The 20,769-nt window shown below is 41.3% G+C and overlaps 1 protein-coding gene across 2 annotated transcripts in view; it reads left to right on the forward strand.

Annotated features, from left to right (window-relative positions):
• Window positions 1-17,396: 17,396 nt before the first annotated feature.
• Window positions 17,397-20,769, forward strand: part of tcf12 (transcription factor 12) — a 151,690-nt gene continuing 148,317 nt past the window's right edge. The window contains exon 1 of one of the 2 annotated variants that reach the window (XM_033050557.1): window positions 17,397-17,416. The gene's annotated coding sequence lies outside the window, so the exon portion shown is untranslated. Of the gene's footprint in view, window positions 17,417-20,563; window positions 20,583-20,769 lie in introns of those variants that run through there. The other variant, XM_033050558.1, reaches the window with a different exon arrangement.

Consider the following 20,769-nt stretch of genomic DNA (forward strand, 5'->3'; position numbering starts at 1 on the left):
CAATTTTTTTTTAAATTGGTGATGCAATTTGTATAATAGCATGGACCCAGGATTGATGCCTTGTCCGGCACAATGTAGTTTGTATTTCTAATGCGTCTCCAGTTGGTTGAGCCCAGGTCAGCACTGTTCCGTCTGGTGTTGGGCAGGTGAGCTGCAGATGCCAATTATATAACAACCACACCTGCCTCGCATAGCTCAGCAGAAATGCAACACTGAAATTGTGATCTGATCAGTTTAAGTCCCTATTCAGTTTTATTTTCTGATTTCCCAATTTTGCATAGAAAATAAAGCAGAACCAAGGATTGTATTATCTGTTCTCCTCTTGTTATTGCTCGAATTAAATGCATTGGGAAGTTAATTACTGAAAGCACAAAAATGTAGTTAAAATATATAACGGAATTCTGCTCGTTTCAATTCCAGTCATAGAAATTAGATCATCTGCAGAGTGCTGAATTTCACAGTCACTGTGTTTCTGTACAAATCACTATGCACAATGTTTTACAGTCCATCTTGCCAGTTCAAATAATCTTTATCTGGCATGTTAAAAAGCCTATTTTTTTTATTGAAGGTAGTTTAAGTGCAGCTATTTTCATAAAATCAAACTTCACATTTCCATACTATATCCCTTTGCAGTAAATTGGTTTAAAAAACTCCCATTTCTAGGGATTAAACAGTTCTGTCGGCCACAGCACTGTTTCTCACATTTGTGCAGCTGCTCTGGATACAGGAATATAATGGATAAATTACTGGATTGGATCCAAAGGCCTGGACTATTGGTCCAGAAACAGAAGTACAAATCCCACAATAACACCTGGAAAATGTAAATTCAAGTAATTAAATATATTTTGAAATGTAAAGTTAGTAGCAATAATGGTGGCTTTGGAAGTACTGGGTTGTTGTAAAATCCCATCTGGTTCACTGAACCCTTCAAGGAAGGATGGAAGGCTGCTTTCTTGCCGATCCACATTTGCAAATCTAAACCCAGCAACGTGGTTCAATCCCAACTGCCTTCTGGAAGGGAAAAACAATGAACTGCAGATGTTGGTTTACCAAAAAAAGTCAAAGTGCTGGAATAATTTAGCAGGTCAGGCAGCATCTTTGGAGGACATGGATAAGTGATGTTTCAGGTTGGGACCCTTCTTCAAACTCCAAAAAAGGGTCCCAACCCAAAACATCATCTATACATATCCTCCATTGATGCTGCCTGACCCGCTGTAGTACTCCAGCACGTTGTGGGGGGTTTTTTGCCCTCTGAAATGGCCTGGTCAGTTCAAAGGGCAATCAGGATGTAGAATCAGAAACATCCGTTGCCTGTGATGGATAACTTCAAGAAGCATAGTCCAACTACAATCCAGAATACAGATGATCAAAAGCCCTGTATCTTGGACTACAGAATGAGTCCAAAATAAGATCATCCGGCAGCTTTGCACTGGGTCCTTTCTTCCATCACAGATTTGGATTATGGTTGCAGCTGTATAAAGGAAAAGTCACGTGCTGCAAAGAGAGTGCACGTGCCTAATCGCACCAAATGCATAGACTAACACGTACAGATTTCTGAATTGGCAGGCAACATCTGGGCACTCTCAGATCTTTTGGGATGAAAGCTTGTAATTAAAATCTCTGTAATAATAAAATGTAAATTATCAGTACTGCACTGAGTTTGGCCTCACACCATCAAACACATCTAAAAATGTTATTGCTGGCACTTGCTGCACTGTATTAACAGAAATTTGCTGTTGTTAACCCTCACATGACTTATGGAAAAATCCTGCAATGCCATTAACAAGGATTAAAATTTGACTATGTTGGTGTCTGGTAAATTGCATTGATGCTGCAGATTGCACCACTGAAACTATGTATTAGGGATGCCTTTGTTATCAGATCTGCATCTGCAATGCAATTCTAGCATTTGACTATAACCATGTTTAGACTAAATCAAATGTGAGGAAGGAGAGTTAGGTTAAGCTTGTTGTACCAACTATACATGATCTTAAGGTAAACATGATCTGAGCAATCAAGACAAGAACATCAGTCAAGAACTTGATGACAATAAACCGCCTAAGTTTCACTCTTCCATCTAATGTAATTCAAACCCACTGGCTGTGCGACTTTCTGGTACAGTGCTTCTAGACATCATTTATTCCCCAGAGAATGTTTGTTGAGTGAGTTCTCTGCTGTTTGAACGTGCTGCCTGAAGACTCGCACATTATAGTAAAACATTAGGCAGGCATGTGAGAGGCATGTAGTGATGTTGTCACTGTTTCTACCCGGTGGGTTCCTTATTTCTGCTTCACAGAACACGCAATTTTAATGCAGTATCTTGAGAACTGGTTTAATCCAGTTCTGCGCTTAACTAATTTATGCGGTGACCTCTTGAACTCCAGAAGCTGCACTGAACATAATGATCCCAGGTGTTTGCTGACTCTAATCTGAGTATTATGCAAATATTATTACAGAGGTGAAGAGACTACCACTATGCTGTCAAACAGCAGTGACATGCAAGCTCCATACTTGAGGCATTTGAAGTAGATAATGGTGCAAAGAATTGAGAACAAATTAGTGTTGAATTAGAAAGTAGAGAGCGCTGATAAATGGAGGCCTCCTCTGTAAACAGTTGCACCAGGGTTTGTTCCTAGCGTTCTCTGTTTACACATCATATATGACAGAGCGCAGTACAGTAACATGTTTAAACAAATCGTTAATGACATCAAATGATAGTGCTTGGAAACTGGCGTAGGAAAGTCTAATAATGGGAAAAGGAACCGCTATAAACAAAAGAGCAAAGTAATACTTAATGGATTTTAATGTGGAAAAGTGCCCTGTTATTCAATTTGGAGCAGGACACACGATTGTAAACCTAATGAGCATGGGCCATTTTAAATAAATTGTTGGGTTAAGGCAAAAATGGTCTGGGAAGGGTGGCACATCGGCATTGAAACAAAATAAAGTCAAATTGACCATGAATTTAAAACAATGTCAAATCATGGTGGAGTGAAGGGGAGCTAATGTAACCCCACTTTTAAAAAAAAGAGGGCGAGAGAAAACAGGGAATTATGGACCAGTTAGCCTGACATTGGAAGATGTTTAAGTTGATTATTAAAGATGTAATAGCAGTGACAGGATCGGTCAGTCAGCATGGATTTATGAAGGGGAAATCATGCTTGACTAATAGACAGTAGGTGCAGGAGTAGGCCATTCGGCCTTTCGAGCCAGCACCGCCATTCAATGTGATCATAGCTGATCATCCACAATCAGTACCCCGTTCCTGCCTTCTCCTCATATTGGATGATCAGCCATGATCATATTGAATGGCAGTGCTGGCTCGAAGGGCCGAATGGCCTACTCCTGCGCTTATTTTCTATGTTTCTACAACAGATATTTGCCCTTTGGTCGCCACAGTCACAGAGGATGGAGCGCTAGTAGTTTGCAAGGGTGAGTACAATTTGGACTGTTTCAGGACCACCACCAGGGACCCAGTGTGGACAAGTGCATGGAATTGTGATAGTAGGTACATGAATAGAATGAAGACCAATGCAAATTGTGTGAGTCTGTAACTGAAGCGCCTCAGTGATAAGGTTCTCCTGGAAAAGGTAATCCTGTTAACATTTCTGTGCCGCTTGCTCGAATTGATTTTAAAGCAAACCACGATGGACTAAAATTTTAAATAGAATAAAACTGTCCTCTACATGCCTTCTATAGTTAAATCAGATCTGAATCCACACGCCCCAAGTCACCATGGATCCCATACATCTTAATCTTCTGGATCAGCCTACATCAAGTGCTTAATCAAAATCCAAGTTAACAATATTCACTGCCTGTCCTCATGAATCACCATCATCACCTCCTCAAAAAAATCAATCAATTTACTGAAACAGGACACGCTGCAGACAGAGATATGTCGACTGTCCTTAATTATCCCATTCTCTTCCAAATGTCCTATCCCAAAGAATCCTCTCCAATAGCTTCCCTACCACCGACCTGAGGTTCACCGATCTATAATTTCCTTCATTAGCTCTACTTCCCTTCTGAAACAAAGGCAAATGAGAATCAAAGCTTTGTCATGCCTGAATGTATTGGGAATAATCAACTATTGGTTGCTGTCTGATTAGAAATAAGTGCTTAATATATAAAATTAGCTTAACCCAGTCAGGTTTGCTATAGCAACAGGAATGTTCTGCAAAAAAACAAACAGCTGGATGAGGTCAGTGGGTCAGGCAGCATCTACTGGGGGGAAATGAACAGTTGGAATATTCTTCTATTTGTCCTAAGGATGTGGATAATTTGGCAAGCGCACAGTTCCAAAGGTGCTAGAGAACCCCATAGACCTGCTGCAGTGTTGGTACCATGACAATAGTGGTGTTATGTGAGAAATCCTTCTCGGCAGTAGAGAATTTTAACAATTAATTACCCTCCGCAAGAGAAATGTCCACATGTATCAGTTTTAAATGATCAACCCCTTATCTTGAAGCTTTGTCTTTAGTTCCTTTCTCAGGTTAGCGTGAAGGTGGAGCTGAAGGATGAGCTATGATTAATAAATAGGAATCTGGTGCAGATGCCTTTGTTATCCAGTTGTTCCAGGGAGATAGTGCCTGCCATGGACCAGTTGCGGAGGTATTCGAGGATGAGTGTAACATATGTGTCATAGGTATTGTGGCCTCTGCATATTAAATGTTCTTTTAATGTTGTCATCAATCTAAGGATTGCTTTATGTGACTAATTGTTGGTTAATGTGGCAAACATTTTCAGGGACAGGAAGCTTGAGAAAAGCTGTTGGAAAGAAAACAAATATAAATGCACATAGTTTTGGTTCCATTACCTAAGAAAGGATATACAGTAGCATCAATGGGGGCAGTCCAAAAGAGATTTGTCAGGCAAATTGAGTAAATTGTTCTCTCAAGAGCCTTAAATAGGTTAGGTGTGTTTTATTTGGAGCTTAGAAGAATGAGGGGTGACCTGAATGAACATTATAAGATCCTATGGGGACATGACAAAGCAGATGTTGGGATGTTTCAAGAGGGAGAGTCTCAAATGAGGGGACATAGTTTCAAGATGAAGTTTGGTTGTTTCAAACTGAGGTGCATCTGAAATGTTTACACATAGAGGGTGTGTATCTCTATAATTCTCTCCCAGGGAGTATTGTGAAGGCTGGGATCATGAGAAGAATATAAAAGTGTGGGTACATACATGTTTGAAAGATTGGAGGATTGAGCGCTATGGAGATCGGGCACAGAGCGGAGCTGAGGCCAGCCTGACTTTGTTGAATGTTCTTGTGTACGGATGGCTCCTGTCTATCTCATGAATGAAGGATGTTTGTAAATGATCGACTTTACTCAGTATTTTGAAGCCCATCCGCTCTAGAACTCTTCTTGGCTCCTGACGTGGACTTTACATCCCCTATACCTGAAGCTTCTGAACCCCAGATTCTGATCTCCCAACAATCTCACTGGTGATCAGAGATTCTCAACTCTCCAACCTCTTCATTGACCCCTCACCATGCCCAAGTGCCCATCATAAGTCCCACGAGTACTAATCACCAACAGCCAATCCTCTCCTCAACCTCCACTTCTGATTCCTGACTGAATCCTCACCACCTTCCCCTTGCCCATAGTAGCTTAAGTCCAGCCCGAGCACCATATTTATCCATTTATTTTGTATGGCAGGTGCAGGTGGACAATGGGAAGACTATTCTTTAGTAAGCTATGTTTCATAACGCTACTTTATTGGGCCTCAGGCACTGTTAAATTTGAACAACCCCCCAACAACCAAAATGTTTTACTCGCATGCTTCCATCAGCACCATTGAATTTCAAAGTCTTTGTTAAGGAACATTAAATTAAGAAATCAGCGGTACTTCTCAGTTAATGCACCAAATGCTTTTCTCTGCCTCTCTTTACTCTCTCCTCTAAGGCACTGGAGCGCAGTTTTACAAACCTCAGAATATTCTGCTAGTGAACGTTAGGAAGCAATTTCATCATCACAGCTTTCATGTAGCATGTCAGAGAGGAGATAGGGAAGGGTGGGTTGGACAGAAGGAATAAAGAATTTATGTTCCCTTTATATTGTTTGCTCTTTGGTCAGACTTGGCCAATTATAATAGCCAACTGCTACCAGCTGGGTTCAGGTAACTCAGAGCAAATCTAGGATCAAACTGGAGAACATTTGAATTATGGCTCAGAAATACATTATTGAGCACCTGCTGAGGTTCTTGGAAATTTTCCTTTTGTAGAAGACCTGGAGAGAGAAATAAAAATAATAAATAGATGACTAGACATGTTATTTTCAGCACAGAGGATGAACATTCAACTCAACAACTCTATACAGGTGTTTACACTAGAGGGAGATGAAAGAAGGCTTAAAAATCTTGTCTTGAACTCGTTTAACTTCAACCTACAGCTTGTTTTTTTGTAGGTTTTATTTTATTGGAAACATTTATGAAGTGTGTTATTCATACACCAGAGTAGGTGTTGAACATACAACTAACTATCAACTGCAGACGCACTTCTACCACAAGGGGCTTCCACAATATAACTTGGCTAAACTCATGATGGTCACACAAGTCCTGCAAGGTGACTTGCTGTGAAGGTGTGGAGGAGATGGAGGAGTTTTGAGCCTCCACAGGAAGACACAGAAAGGATGGAACCACTGCCTGAAGAGAAGACAAAGGATGCTGTTATGACACTTCCTTCTCATGAGTCTTCTCTTGAATGATTCTGGCACTATTTCAACAGCCCAATGAATATCTTCCTCATTCCCTCCATAAGTATAGTGTTGCCTTTCTTTGTTGCACTTGTACATCATCTGCCATATGCAGTGTTTAAGAAGGAACTGCAGATGCTGGAAAATCATTTTGTGTACCATCTGCCATATGCATCTGAATTCAGACTGGAGAACATGAGCACACACCCTCAAATATTTGTATGTTGAGACTCTTTCTGTGAGACAGAAAAATCAATGCCAATGAGATGCACAAATATATGAAAGTGAACAAAGCATCAAAAATAAAAAAAATAAAAATAAAATTCTAATAATTCTGGGACACAGTAGGTGTGCTAATTATGGAAGAATAAACAGAAATTTGTGTGGTTATACTATATAACTAATCCTCACAAGCTTTTTATGTGCTTCAAGTCGCACATATCAGGAAAATCGTTGGGAACTATAATACGTTTAGTTTTGAGCAGGGCTTGTTTTTGTGGCTTTTGGTTTATTGGAAACATTTATTAAGGGAACGCATTTTGTGCCCCCCCCCCCCCCCCCCCCCCCTGAGTTATTTCAGCATTTTGTGTCTATCTTCAGTTTAAACCAGAATTTGCAGTTCCTTCCTACACATTTCCTATCCATTCATCAGTTTAAGGTTATTATTGTCACATGTAATGGGGTACATTGAGAAGCTTTGTTTTGCCTGCTATTCAAAGGCAGTGTAAAGTGTAGATGGAGTCAATGGTATGATGTCTGATCTGTGTGATGGACTGGGCTACATCTACAACTCTCTGTAATTTATTGTTATCCTGGGCAGAGCTGTTCCCAAAACAGGCTGTTATGCAACCTGACAGTATGCTTTCTATGGCACATCTGTAGAAGTTGAGGTATTGACTTTTATGGTTGTTTAGGAACTGTGGTACAGCACGGTTAGGACAGAAGTGCCAAGTGCATCTTCACCCTGGAATTGAGCACAGCTGGGAAGTAACAGAGGATAACCTGCTGGAATAGAGGACGAGATAGAGAAGATGAGAAGCTCCCAAAAGAAAGTCTAAGCACCACAGATTATCAGGAACTGTTCTCATACCTTATCTACGGAAAGGACAACTGCTTTAGATGCTTTGTCAATTTGTCCTGGACCAACCACATTAAAACCTCGTCCAAGAAAGCACACCAACGTTTCTACTGCTCAGAAGACTAAGAAAATTTGGTTTGGCTTCATTGACCCCAACCAAATTCCACAGGTACATGGTGGAAAGCATCCTAGCAGGATGCATCACAGCTTGGTTTGGCAACTGCTCTGCCCAGGACTTTGAGAAATTTCAGAGAGTTGTGGATATAGTCCAGCCCATCACACAGACCAGCCGACTCTTACATTTCAAGCTGCCTCAGGAAAGCAGCCAACATAATCCAGGACCCTTTCTACCCTGATCATTCCATCTCCACCCTTCTCCCATCAGCTAGAAGATAGAAAGCTTAAAAGCACATACCACTAGATTCAGGAACAGCTTCTTACCTGCTGTTATCAGACTACCGAACAGTCCTCCCATAAGTTATGGTGTAGACTTGATCTTCTGACCTAACTCACTTGAATTTTTTTCTCTGTAGTTGTAATACTATAATGCTGTAACACTATATATTCTGAACTCAGTTGTAACACTCTTCTCTGCACTACATGTATATGGCTTGATTGTATTCAAGTACAGAATGATTTGACTGGATAGCGCACAATAATCTTTTCAATGTATTTCAGAATATGTGATAATCAGACATCAATACCAATGCTTTCTCCTCAATAAAGGGATGGTATCGATCAATGCCAAATGTTGCAGCCACAACAGCTAATCCAGGACAGGACAAAATCATGTTAATTGTGACTATTAATGTAACCATGGCTCTTGAATTCTGTGTTTTTCTCTCCCTCCAGGTGGCTGCTGGTGACAGAAGCAACTTCATGCAGTTTGCAGCATTTGGGTAATTGAGGAATGTCCCTGAGGCGTTCTGTACGGAGAGAGACAGCTTTATTTCATTCCCTCTTGCCAGTAATAAACAGATGGAGAAACCTCAAGGGTGAGCACAGACTTAGTGCAGGGTGTCACTGACACTATGCACATTGCCATACATTTTGTTCATACAAGTGATCACAGGCGCAGGTTTTCCTTGCAACAGCCTCGGTTCCTGCAGCATGTAAGAGTGCTCTGTTAGGTTTATATATACCTCACTGCAGCAAGTTCAAGGCTGGCTATTGGGAACAAGAGTTATCCTCTGACAATGTGATTCAGACCTCCATTCTAAGACTTCATTCATGTGCTTGGCAGCTGTCCAGTAAAAGTCACCATGCTCGAAGAACAACGTAGACTGTACAATAAGCAGCTACAAGCTATATTTCTGAAGGAACTTTGACTGACACAGTAGGGCAGTTGTATGGGGTTGTGCTGGTCATCTGTAACCTCTTCAATCTGTTTATTCTAAGGATCATCCCTTATTGCAGCAGCTCAGTGGAGGGGTGGGTGGAGGAAGATTAAACTGAGGAAGACAGAATGCAATGGGAAAAGAGGGAACAGGAACATAAGGGGAGGTACAAGGTAGAAAGCTCAATTTGCCCGGATCATATGGACTCAAAACAATGCTGATGCCAGTAACCTCAAGTGCAATCTGGCATTCACCAACATTCCTGTTTCTCTCCCTTCCCAACACTGTCCTCCCTCCAATAATACAAAATCAATGACCATCTTCCTGATCAATTGGAAAGATGTTGGTGGGTGATGTGATACCTCAGGTGATGAATCCATGACATTAGTCTCTTTCTTTAGTGAAAGGATATAAACAAATTGGAAATAGTGCAGACAAGGTTTGTTCAGTGATATAAAAAAATAGGAAATGTTAGAAACACCCTGCAAGTCAGGCAGCATGTGTGGAAAGAGAAATAGAATGGTCGACTAGAGGAAATTTGAAGTTGAGGTTATGGTCCAATCACCAAAATGTTATTGAATTGTAGAGCAGGCTCCTCCCGCTCCTAATCTGCATATTATCTAGGGTGATCCCTGGCCAAGATCCCATTACTGCAGCCTCTTTTGCTGCAGGCAGCACACTCACATGTGTGGATGCTTGTTCCATTGCATGGAGAGTTTCACGGATGAGCTGAAAGACATTATGTCACCTTCCTTCCATGAAGGGCTTCGACACCTACACTTAATTCCATGTGGTGCCGGACTCTTGCCTGTTCCTGCACGACAGACTTTCCAGTAAATTAAGCATTCCATCAACTTTTCCTGTTGTCTGATCCACTGAAGTGGGCTGCCGAGTTCCCTGCAGCTGAGCTGGAGTGCAATTTCACTCTCTTTAAGATGAGAGGGGAAAGTTTAGATGAGAGCAGAAAGATTCCCTGTCACAGAAGGCAGTGGAGGACAATTCACTAAATGTTTACAAGAGAGAGCAAGATATAGCTCTTAGGGCTAATGGAATCAAGGGATATGGGGAGAAAGCAGGAACGGGGTACTAATTTTGGATGATCAGCCATGATCATATTGAATGGCGGTGCTGGCTCGATGGGCCAAATGGTCTACTCCTGCATCCATTTTCTATGTTTCTATTCAATAGAAATCTGACCGGCAACTTTTTCACACAGAGGGTGGCGGGTATATGGAACGAGCTGCTAGAAGAGGTGGTTGAGGCAGCTGCTATAACAACATTTAAAAGACATTTGAACAGACTCATTATAGGATAGATGTATATGGCCAAATCTGGGCAGGGGAGACTCATGTGGGTGTAGCCATCATAGTTGGCAAAGGCAAGGTAGGCCAAATGTTTCCGTGCTCTATGACTCTTTGACCATATGTAACCTCTGCAATCCTTATTATCAACCCCCACCTAGTCCCTAAGCACTTAAGATAGTGCCTCGATATACTGGTTCAATCCTGACCTCAGGCACTGTCTGTGTAGTTTGTAAGTTTTTCTTGTGACTGTGTGGATTTCTTCTGCGTGCTCTGGTTTCCTTGCATATTCGGAAAAATGTAAATGTAAAGGCCTATCTATGTATAAAGGAAACGTTAAGGCTTTACAACATATTCGGTACATTCTTCTCAACAGGTTGCTTTGAAACAAAAAGGATGTAAATACAATAAGACATTCAAATCCAAAGGAGAAGGAGCCAGGAGGACATGTTAAAAATTCAGGCGCTTTGTGGTTTAGGAGAAAGTGGTTATAGTTAAGATTTAAAATGTTAAATGGCATTTCTAAGCCAAGGATATTATTTCAATTTATTCCGAATTTATACAGGAACAAGTGAATTTGGATAAAATGAAATACCAGGAAGAATTCTCTTACTCAAAATGATACTAAATGGTAAAAATAAAATTTCAGAAAAGGAATTCAAAGCACATTTGGTTCCAAATCTATGGGGAAAGTTTCAATTGGCTGAATTGGCTAATGACCATAGTGTTTTGGCAATAACAGATTTTTCATTCTACTTTTAAGCTCTTGGTTGCAGCACACAAAACAAACGTAATGCATTTCACACAGCAGGCATCTCCAAAGACATTTAAGTTGTCTTTTAACGTAATACCTTACATAATACTTCCAAAATTACTTACTGCAGAAATTAAGCACTTCCAGAACCCAAGAAGTGGGAAAACACTAATACAAAGAGGATTTTTATATTCATCCAAAGAAACCCTGCTACAACTTGTAAGTGAGATTTATATTATTCCTCTATTCTTTGAGTAAAATTCTCATTGAACTTCAGAGACGTAAGCTGTTTTTTTCTGTGCGTTGGTTTACAATCCACAAAATATTGCAAAATTAATGTCATGCATAGCTGCCTTGACGCTAACTGGCTCTTCTTCAAATATGCAGTATAGTAATCAATAGTAATCAATCTCTTTATTCAGTAGACTCATTTGGTGAATGACATGCTTTTGTATTACACTAAGTTACATTAAGTTATTCTCACCTTGCAAATAATAAACAGAGTCAAACCTGTACTTACTAATTTACCACTTGCTGTTCCTGGCAATGCCAGTTTAGCCTTGAAATTTTTACAATGTTAATTGAGGGTCCATTTGCAACTGGAAATCGTTACCTGCCTATTTTCTAAGAACTAGTGGGTTTATGCAGAATGCACAAAAAAGTTATGCATAGAATAGCTGGATCAGAAAATCATTCCTAAGTAAATAGTAATCTATACTGCAGTCGACAGTGGCATTTGGGGAGAATCCTTCAGCATCTGGAATAGAGCTTTCATGGCCGAAGATCAGTGAGAGCGTCTCTTATGAATGGTCACATTATTCTTCGGAGGCATTAAGCTCGGATCACAGCCTAAAGTTCTGTTGTTAGACAGATCAGTGAACATGTTAATAGAGTAACCAGGAGCAATGACATGTCCCTGGTGAAAATGAATCATCTGTCTCCCAAGGTAAAGCACATCCAGCTCATTCCTGCTCAAGTAACTTTTGGTTTGCTGAAAGTGTGCAGAACCAGCCAGGTACGACACAATTGCATGTGGGTGACTTTGTGTTAGGTCATTATGTTGTAAACCAGAAGGATGCCTAATATTACCAAAGCTGTTAGTGAAATTCAGAAGAGAGCCTGCAAATTTAGACTTTTCATGAGAGAAATTGTGTAAAAAATGTACTGAATTATCCTCATACTTTTGAAACAAATAAGCCCCAGAGGGAAGAGAATATGGCAAATCTGACTAAATTAATTTTGTCTATTTTATAGTGTCTGTGTGCTTAACTGTGTTGAGAATGAATATATAATTCCTTAGAATAATATCCATGGTATCTGGTCCAGACTGGAAGGATCAGTCTTCTTGTCTGTTATATTTCCTCAACTAATTCCTCATTGTTTACATCACTTTCCTCTTTGGCATGGCCACATGCTTCATTATTCCTACTCCAACATTGCAACAGTGACTAACATCAGAAGTATTTGATTAGCCATAAAAACACATTACAAGTGTCTTGAAATGGATGTGAATGGTGTTGCATTAAAGTCTGAAGAAGGGTCTCGACCCGAAACGTCGCCTATTCCTTCTCTCCATAGATGCTGCTTCACCCGATGAGTTTCTCCAGCATTTTTGTCTACCTTGTATTAAAGTAAATATCTCTTTTCATGATAAGGCCTCTTTGCAGAGCAATATTTGATGTCTTATAGCAGAATCCACTTCGACTTAACCTATGAAATGGTTTGTATATCCCCAGGTTATGATGGTCACCATGATAAATGTATGTTTAAAACAAAAGGACCCAAAGTGCTGTAGTTATTCAGCAGGTCAGACAGCATATCTAGAGAACATGGATAAGTATCGTTTTGGGTCGAGACCCTTCGTCCCTTCTTTCTTTATGTACTTTTGTGTATTAACCAACATCTGCAGTTCTTTGTTTCTAATTTGAAGAACAGAACAGCAACCTAGCTGAGACCGAGAGCCACTCTTTAGCATGTATTTAGAATATGGGTGTTCCTGTTTATCCAATGAACAGAACAATTAAACATTTTTTTCATTTTATTCAAGTAATAAATATATACAATACAGGAACTGTGCAAAAAATTCATCCCTCGGAGATGTTTGTATAGCCTCCGACATTCTCGGAGGCTATACAAACATTCAATTCTGTTTACACAAATTTATCCCCCACCCTTACCACCCATGTGGCCCACTGCCGTGGAATCCCTTCCCTTTTTTTTGAGGGGTGTCTCCACCACACCCTGCCCCCCCCCCCCCCCCCCATATCTAGCAGCGGAAGGATCTTAGACTGTGGTCCTCCCCCACCGAGCCTTGGCGTTGGCTACACTGAGCTTCAGTGCGTCCCTCAGCACGTACTCCTGCAGTCTGCAGCGGGAGAGTCGGCAAAATTCCCGGACAGGTATCTTGCTCCGCTGGGAGATCAACAAAGCTCGGGCAGAACAAGGAGCGTCTTTCACCGAGTTGATGACCTTCCAGCAACATTCGATGTCAGTCTCTGAATGCGTCCCTGGGAACAGTCCGTAAATCACAGAGTCCTCTGTGACAGAGCTGTTCGGAATAAATTGTGATGGACCCTTGCAGACCTCTCCAGACTCGCTTTGCAAAGCCACACTCTGCAAAGAGGTGGGCAACCATCTCCTCTCCGTAGCAGCCGTCCCAAGGGCAGTGTGCGCTGGCAGTGAGGTTCCGACGGTGCAGGAAGGATCTGATGGGGAGGGCTCCCCTCACTTCCAGCCAAGCCAGGTCTTGTTACTTGTTGGTGAGTTCTAGCAATGAGGCATTTCGCCAGACAAGCTGGGCAGTCTGCTCTGGGAACCATGCCACAGGATCCATCGAGTCATTTCCCTGCAGTGCCTGCAGGACGTTCCATGCTGACCACTGCCCGATGGACCTGTGGTCAAAGGTGTTGGTCCGGAAGAACCTTTCCACGAGCGACAGATGGTGCAGCAATGTCCAGCTGACTGGCACATTTCGTGGCGTCTGTGCCAGGCCCATCCTTCGGAACAACGGGGACAGGTAGCAGGTAGTGACACTTGGCTCTACGCTCCGTCTGATGCAGCCACACACGAAAGTGGCCATCAGGGTGAGAGCGTTGTTGGGCACGCTTTTGCCTCCGTTGTCTGCCGACTTGTGCATTGTGACCCGTCGCACCCGGTCCATCCTCGACCCCCAGATGAACTGGAAGACGGCCCGGGTGATCCCTGTGGCGTAGGAGGGAGGGCAGGCCACACTTCGCCAAGTACAGCAACATTTGGGTTTTGTAATTAATATGACAAAGGAAGAGTATCCAAAATAATCTTCAGTCACTGACAGAGCATTTGACTTGTTCTGTGCCAACAGCACAATCAGCATTATATTTACAATCTTGCTCAGAGACCACAAATAAATCTTTATTTTCAGTATAGGAGATTTATGCTCTTGTAATTCTGGCTTGCACAATTTTTCTACCCTGAATTTCCTATCCGTAGATTCCTGATTTTGCATCAATCTTTTCTGAAAGTGTTTACTTGTAAAACGAACCTCATTGACATTTTGCGTGGGTTTGGAAAATATTGACAATGTAAAAAATATTTTGCCTTGTGCTTGCTGTGTGTGTTTGGTATTATTACTGCAGTGGTCCATCTGCCTTCATGGAAATGGATGCCTTCGATGCAATCATTCTTGGAGTAATCCTTTTCAGACACCAAGTCACATGGTGGAAGAAAGCTTTCATTATTGATGAGTTTTAATAGTTAAATAAGTGGTACTGAGGACATCTCAAGATACCCATAGGTCTGTGGAAGGATGTTTATTACAAAAATGTATAAAGAACATCCTGGAAAGAACTACACTGATATATTTTAAACAACAGTAAAATATTTGTGGTGAATGTTAGATGAATGAGCACTTAAAGAGCTTTAACTTACGAGGTCATAGACAACAAACTGAAATTGGGAGTAATCTAAATACTTCAATTTTTGACATAGCCTGAATGGTTCATTCCAAACCAGATGTTTCAACGAAATAATCCTCCCCAACTGACGGCCACAATTAAAACATTAGTAAGTCATGAGGGCTATTTGAACAAAATAATGTACATTTTGAAGTATATATGATTGAAGTATCTTGGATGCGGCCTTATTAGATTACAGCTAACTTAATGCAGCATTCCAACATGAAAAGGTTCCCCACCCCTGCTCTAAATCTTTCCCCCATTAACCCATGTCCTTTATTTTTAGACTTCTCTATCCTGAGAAAATTCTGTGACAATTTGTGTTATCTATCTCCCTCCTGATGTTATGTATCTCTCCAAGGTCCTTAGATCCATGAATGAAAATTACCCCACCCTATCCAGTCTCATTCCTATTCACCATTTACATCAGCTGAAGATATGACTGGACTGCACATATCCAGTCTTCTGGTTGTGACCCAATCATCACCATCGTCCATCAAGCTCCAACTAAACCAGTAACATTGATGCAGATCAACTGGCTCGCACAGAGCCAATCTTTGTTTGGAATATTTAAACGATGCGAGTATGCAGAAAAACTGACGATTGGTTGCGATTTATATGTTAGATGTTCTATGCGCACACAAACACTGCATATAATTTCAAAGTTATTGGCTGAACGGAAATACTTTTTTTTAAAGCAGCCTTCCGAGCATCTCAAACTGCTGGAGGGTCGCGACCCAAAACATCACCCATCCTTTTTCTTCAGAGGTGCTGCCTGACCCGCCGAGTTACTCCAGCACTTTGTGTCTATCTTCGGTATAAACCAGCATCTGCAGTTCCTTTCCGCACACGTTAAAGCGCTTTGTATTTGAAGTGTGGCCACTATTTTAATGAATGAACCCTGACAGTCAACTTGCGCACAGAGAAATCTCAAAATAGCGACTAAAAATGTTGACGGAGGGGAATATTTTGGAAATGTTGGTCAAGTTTGTATATTGTGTTGTACTCCAGTGGCAACCCTCCTGATATTTGAAACAGTGACATGGGATGTTTGCGTCCAGCTAAGAAGACAAACAGGGCACAAACAGTGTAACAACTTGTCTCGGAAACAACAGCTCCAACAGCGCTCCTTCAGTGAAGGGCCGGCCGAGAACTTTGTGCAAGTCTCTGGGGTGGGATTTAAACCCACAACCTTATGAGTCAGTGGCAAAACTGCAACCGGTTGGGAAGTGACTGCAACAACCGAGTTCCTCATGTCATGGCTGCGCCTGCGACCAATGACCGCCGGCGCTTCAAATTCACATCAGTGTCAAAACTTGAAAGATATTTGTTTGGTTTCATTCGTCAACACAGAACACGGGTCCTTCCATCGGTGAGCGCACTCGGTGAATGCTAATCCCAGAATCAGCTCAGAGCTGTGGTCCTACAGCGTTAGTGCAGGTCCCTTTGGGGAATGCAGATACTGTACCCGGTGCTGCTGTCTACAAACTTGGAAGCGCGGTCCGGCTTGTTTCAGCGTTTGTATTCAAGCGGAAAATATTTTTTTTAATACTTTTTTTTAAAGTTCAAGAGACCGTAAAAGCTCAATGGAAATCAACGGAAGTTAAGATTCTTTGGAGGATTGCTGAAGAATTCGGCTTTGATTCCAAAAGATTCAGCGCCCGGCAGCAAAGCCAAAAACAATGCGAGACTGGGCTGATTTAACACGTTCCGCTTTCTCGCTGCCAACAGGTGACGCTAATTGCATCATTTCAAATCCGTGGCAATTGAACAGAAGAAAACCTGATAACGATTCTGAAGTACAATATTAACCCGTCTTCCGCAGATATGAGCAGGTTTTATTGAATTTCTAAGGGAGTTATCCTGGACAAATGCTCCAATCTGCAGCCACCTTGTAAAGGTAATAAAACGAGGCACAGATCTCGTACTTTGCAATGAAATCATATGTGGTGCAAAATCATTCCAGCTCTCTACAATAACCTTCGTATCTCTCCGCTGGGATAAACACCGACTAATTATTTGGGTTGTTTAGTTAGAAGAGAAACATCTGAGGTATGTGGTTTTCAAATTAACTTCTGTATTAGAAATATTTATTAAATCATCCGAAAATCAGTTTCACTTTATCAGCCATTTTCAGTGTGGAATTTTGCACGGGAATCCCTGCAGATCACTCCTTTCTCCTCGCCCTCTCTGAGCCGGGAGCACCTTTGTTCGGCTGTCAATACAGTGACACTAGATGCTGCTGGCGGGAATCGTCTTCCGGGCAGAACTTTACAAAGTCTTCCTCTTCATGCTGCACCAATTAGCCTGAATACCGAGGTACGTGCTCTCCTTTTTCATTTGCAATGTTCCTGTTTGTGACGGCGTTTGTGTTTTTATTATGTAAACACAGCGGATGTCAGACATCAACTTTAAGCAGCCCGCTCCGTGCGTGTAATGTACTGCTGTCATTCTATGTTAGCATTCTAATGCAATATCCGAACTCCACGGAAACAGTCGGAACGTGATTTTCTTTTAAACTAACGTCAGTAAAATATATATGCTCAAACCATAATTGAACCACGGAGCAGCGTGAAAAAAGCTACAATTAGTTATCGTTTTAAATCTGCTAATGTCACCGTTAAATTCAATAACAAATGAAACATGTCGACAATTCCTGTTTACCTCGTGATCTTGCCGTCTTAAAAATACACCAGCGTGGAACAATTTCCAATCCGCTAATTAAATCTGGGTGTAACGGGACTGTCCTGGTATGTGGCCTTTCTGGTGTTAAACAATCGCGGCAAACGAGTAGAATTTCAACGTGGATTCCCGTTTCATTAATTAGACCACCAGAGCCTCCAAAAGAGCCTCGAGAAGCAACTGTAAATTAACACTCAGTCCACCAGCCTTGTAAACACGAGGATTACTTCACCGGGTTGTCAGTATTGCTGATATCATATTCGGATACACGGCGCAAGATTGACTGCATATTGTGTCAGCGTAAACTGTGAGAGATACTTCCTCTGAAAGCTGAAATTACGTCCCAGGCAATGTAATGCAAAGGCCATGATCAATTCACGAAACATTGCCACCAAGACGCGTCAACACACTTAGACTCTCGTCGCTTTCATATGGAAGTACGTGCTTTATATTTGGGATTTTATTGATGATAGATAGATAAGTAAATTAGATGGTACACAAAAATGCTGGAGAAACTCAGCGGGTGCACCCGCTGAGTTTCTTCAGCATTTTTGTGTACCTTCGATTTTCCAGCATCTGCAGTTCCTTCTTAAACATATTAAGTAAATTAGATGTTGAATAAATACCAGGAAATTAAAATTCTTCGTTGCGTGTGCAGAAATAATTTCAGATGTGAGCTTGTGGGAGTCATTATCGAAGTGCACATTTCTTGACAAACTTGTTGGGATAATATAATCTGATTAGCAACAGAATAAACTTGAAGGTTCAATTCTTAGGTTGTTTTCTGTTTAAATGAATGAAACACCCCGTGGGTGAATAAATGACAGAACATGAAAACCTATACTTGGCAGCAGACAATCTCGGTATGACTTCTGTGACTTGAGAGAATAAATATAGTTTCTGGCGACATATCCCAAGCTCCAATTTGTCCATCTGCATTTTAAAGGAACATGACAAAGTTTCCCAGATACATTACTTAAACAGGTTCATAGATACGAATGGACTGCCCTTTAACGCAATGTTTGGTGGGTTCTCTTTTTCTGATGATTATAATAAACATTTCTCTGCCGCCTTAGAGCAAATTATATAGCAGAGTGTTCAAAAAGGAACTGCAGATGCTGGAATATCGAAGGTACACAAGCAGAGTGGTTTGCGGTTTTCCTGTCGTTTAAAGACCGTTGTTCAGATTGAAGTAGAAATCAAACATTAATATGGATTGAATGCAAACACGTTATTGATATACTTTCATCTCCTCTACACAATATTTAAAGATTGTCTGAATGGGACCAGACCCGAAACGTTGTCTGCTTATTCCCTCCATGGATGCTGCCCGATCTGCTGAATTCCTCCAACACTTTGTGTTTTACTCAAGATTCCAGCATCTACTGTTTCTTGTGCCTCCAATCTAGGAATTGTCTACTGGAAGAAATTGCAAATTGCCAGATTAATGTAGATATTTACTGTCATATCTAAGTACTTTTCAATTAGTTATAGTTTAAACTAGTTAGAAGATAATCAAAATTGAACAGCACTTATCACATTTATTTGCACACTGATATTCTCTATCATAAAAAGCATTTTCATACAGGAAAAAAAAGCACCTCCCACGACTTTCGGGCATCTCAAAGGCTTCACGGCCATTGAAGCAAATTATCAGATTATTTTCTTGAGAGATGTGATGTGATATTTTAGATTAACGAGCTACGTTGTGCCATGTAATTGACAATAATTAAACGGAGTTACAGCTGACATTGATCCTCATCCTGACAGTGTTCACAATTTGGTAGTCCCGTATCTTTCGTCTGTCAACTGAGGTCACAGCAAATTGTGCCGTTTAGTTTACCGGAAGGCCATTCCTGTTAAAACGGACATTATCTCTCACCAATAGAACACCTTAAAATAGGCAACGTTTCGGGCCGAAACCCTTCTTCAGATTGTCTGAAGAGGGGTTCGGCCCGAAACGTTGCCTATTTCCTTCGCTCCATAGATGCTGCTGCACCCGCTGAGTTTCTCCAGCATTTTTGTCTACCTTCGATTTTCCAGCATCTGCGGTTCCTTCTTAAACACCTTAAAATAGTTGCATTTAGCATTTCAGTGGATGAAATATCGGGATATTAAAGTTGCTGGGTAAACTCAACTGATAAAGAGTTGGACCTAGAAAAGGAGGGAATTAATGTGCATGGGAACTGTTATTTTTTAAATGTTCATGATAGTTTGTTTTTATTTATATTACTTTGCCTTTTCGTGTGAAAGAATTTTCCACGAATAGCTATGGGGCTGTGGTTTCAACAGATGAGGGGCGGAGCGGGTGGCTTTTTAACCCTGTCTTGCCGCTGGAACCGGGTGCTTTGTGTCAAAGGTTCCCAGCGGCGGTGACCTGGGCATGCGGCGCTGCCGTCTGATAGCTCCGAGCTGCAGCAGCCGCTGTTCTGCCTCCACCCCGAACCGATTTTGTGGGATGAAAGAACAGGGGATCTTGGGAAAGGCTGGATGGTGCCCGAACTTCCGTTTTTTTGTTTGCCGGCAGGATTTCAATACAAATGTAGTGTATTTGAACCCAGTTGAGAGCAACGCGCAAAGACCTATGTAATCCTCTTCAGTGGGTCAACTAAATGGCGCGGGTCCGACAAATGGCACATGTTGCTTTCTGTGTTAGATGTGATGGCCCTCCATAAATCTTTCTAACTTCAGTTCGATTCATCGCCTCCCCTTCCGCTACCTTTCAATCGCGTGGGGATTGCCGAGTCCAGCGGCGAACGATTAAAACTGAGCATAAAACCGCGAAAATCATGATTGAACGCAGGTTTGTGTCAAGAAAACTGGTGCTAGTTTCTACATTTGGGTTTTTATTTATTCGATCTCTTTTCAATCTCGAGTATTTTTGTGGTGATTGTTATTAAACCAAATCAGATTTAGAAATCCCACACTCTTAATTAAAATTACATTCATATCGCCATCATGTTTGAGTGTCCCATTAAATTGAAAGTAAG

This window comes from Amblyraja radiata, chromosome 34, assembly GCF_010909765.2.
Source record: "Amblyraja radiata isolate CabotCenter1 chromosome 34, sAmbRad1.1.pri, whole genome shotgun sequence".
NCBI classification, from domain to species: domain Eukaryota; kingdom Metazoa; phylum Chordata; class Chondrichthyes; order Rajiformes; family Rajidae; genus Amblyraja; species Amblyraja radiata.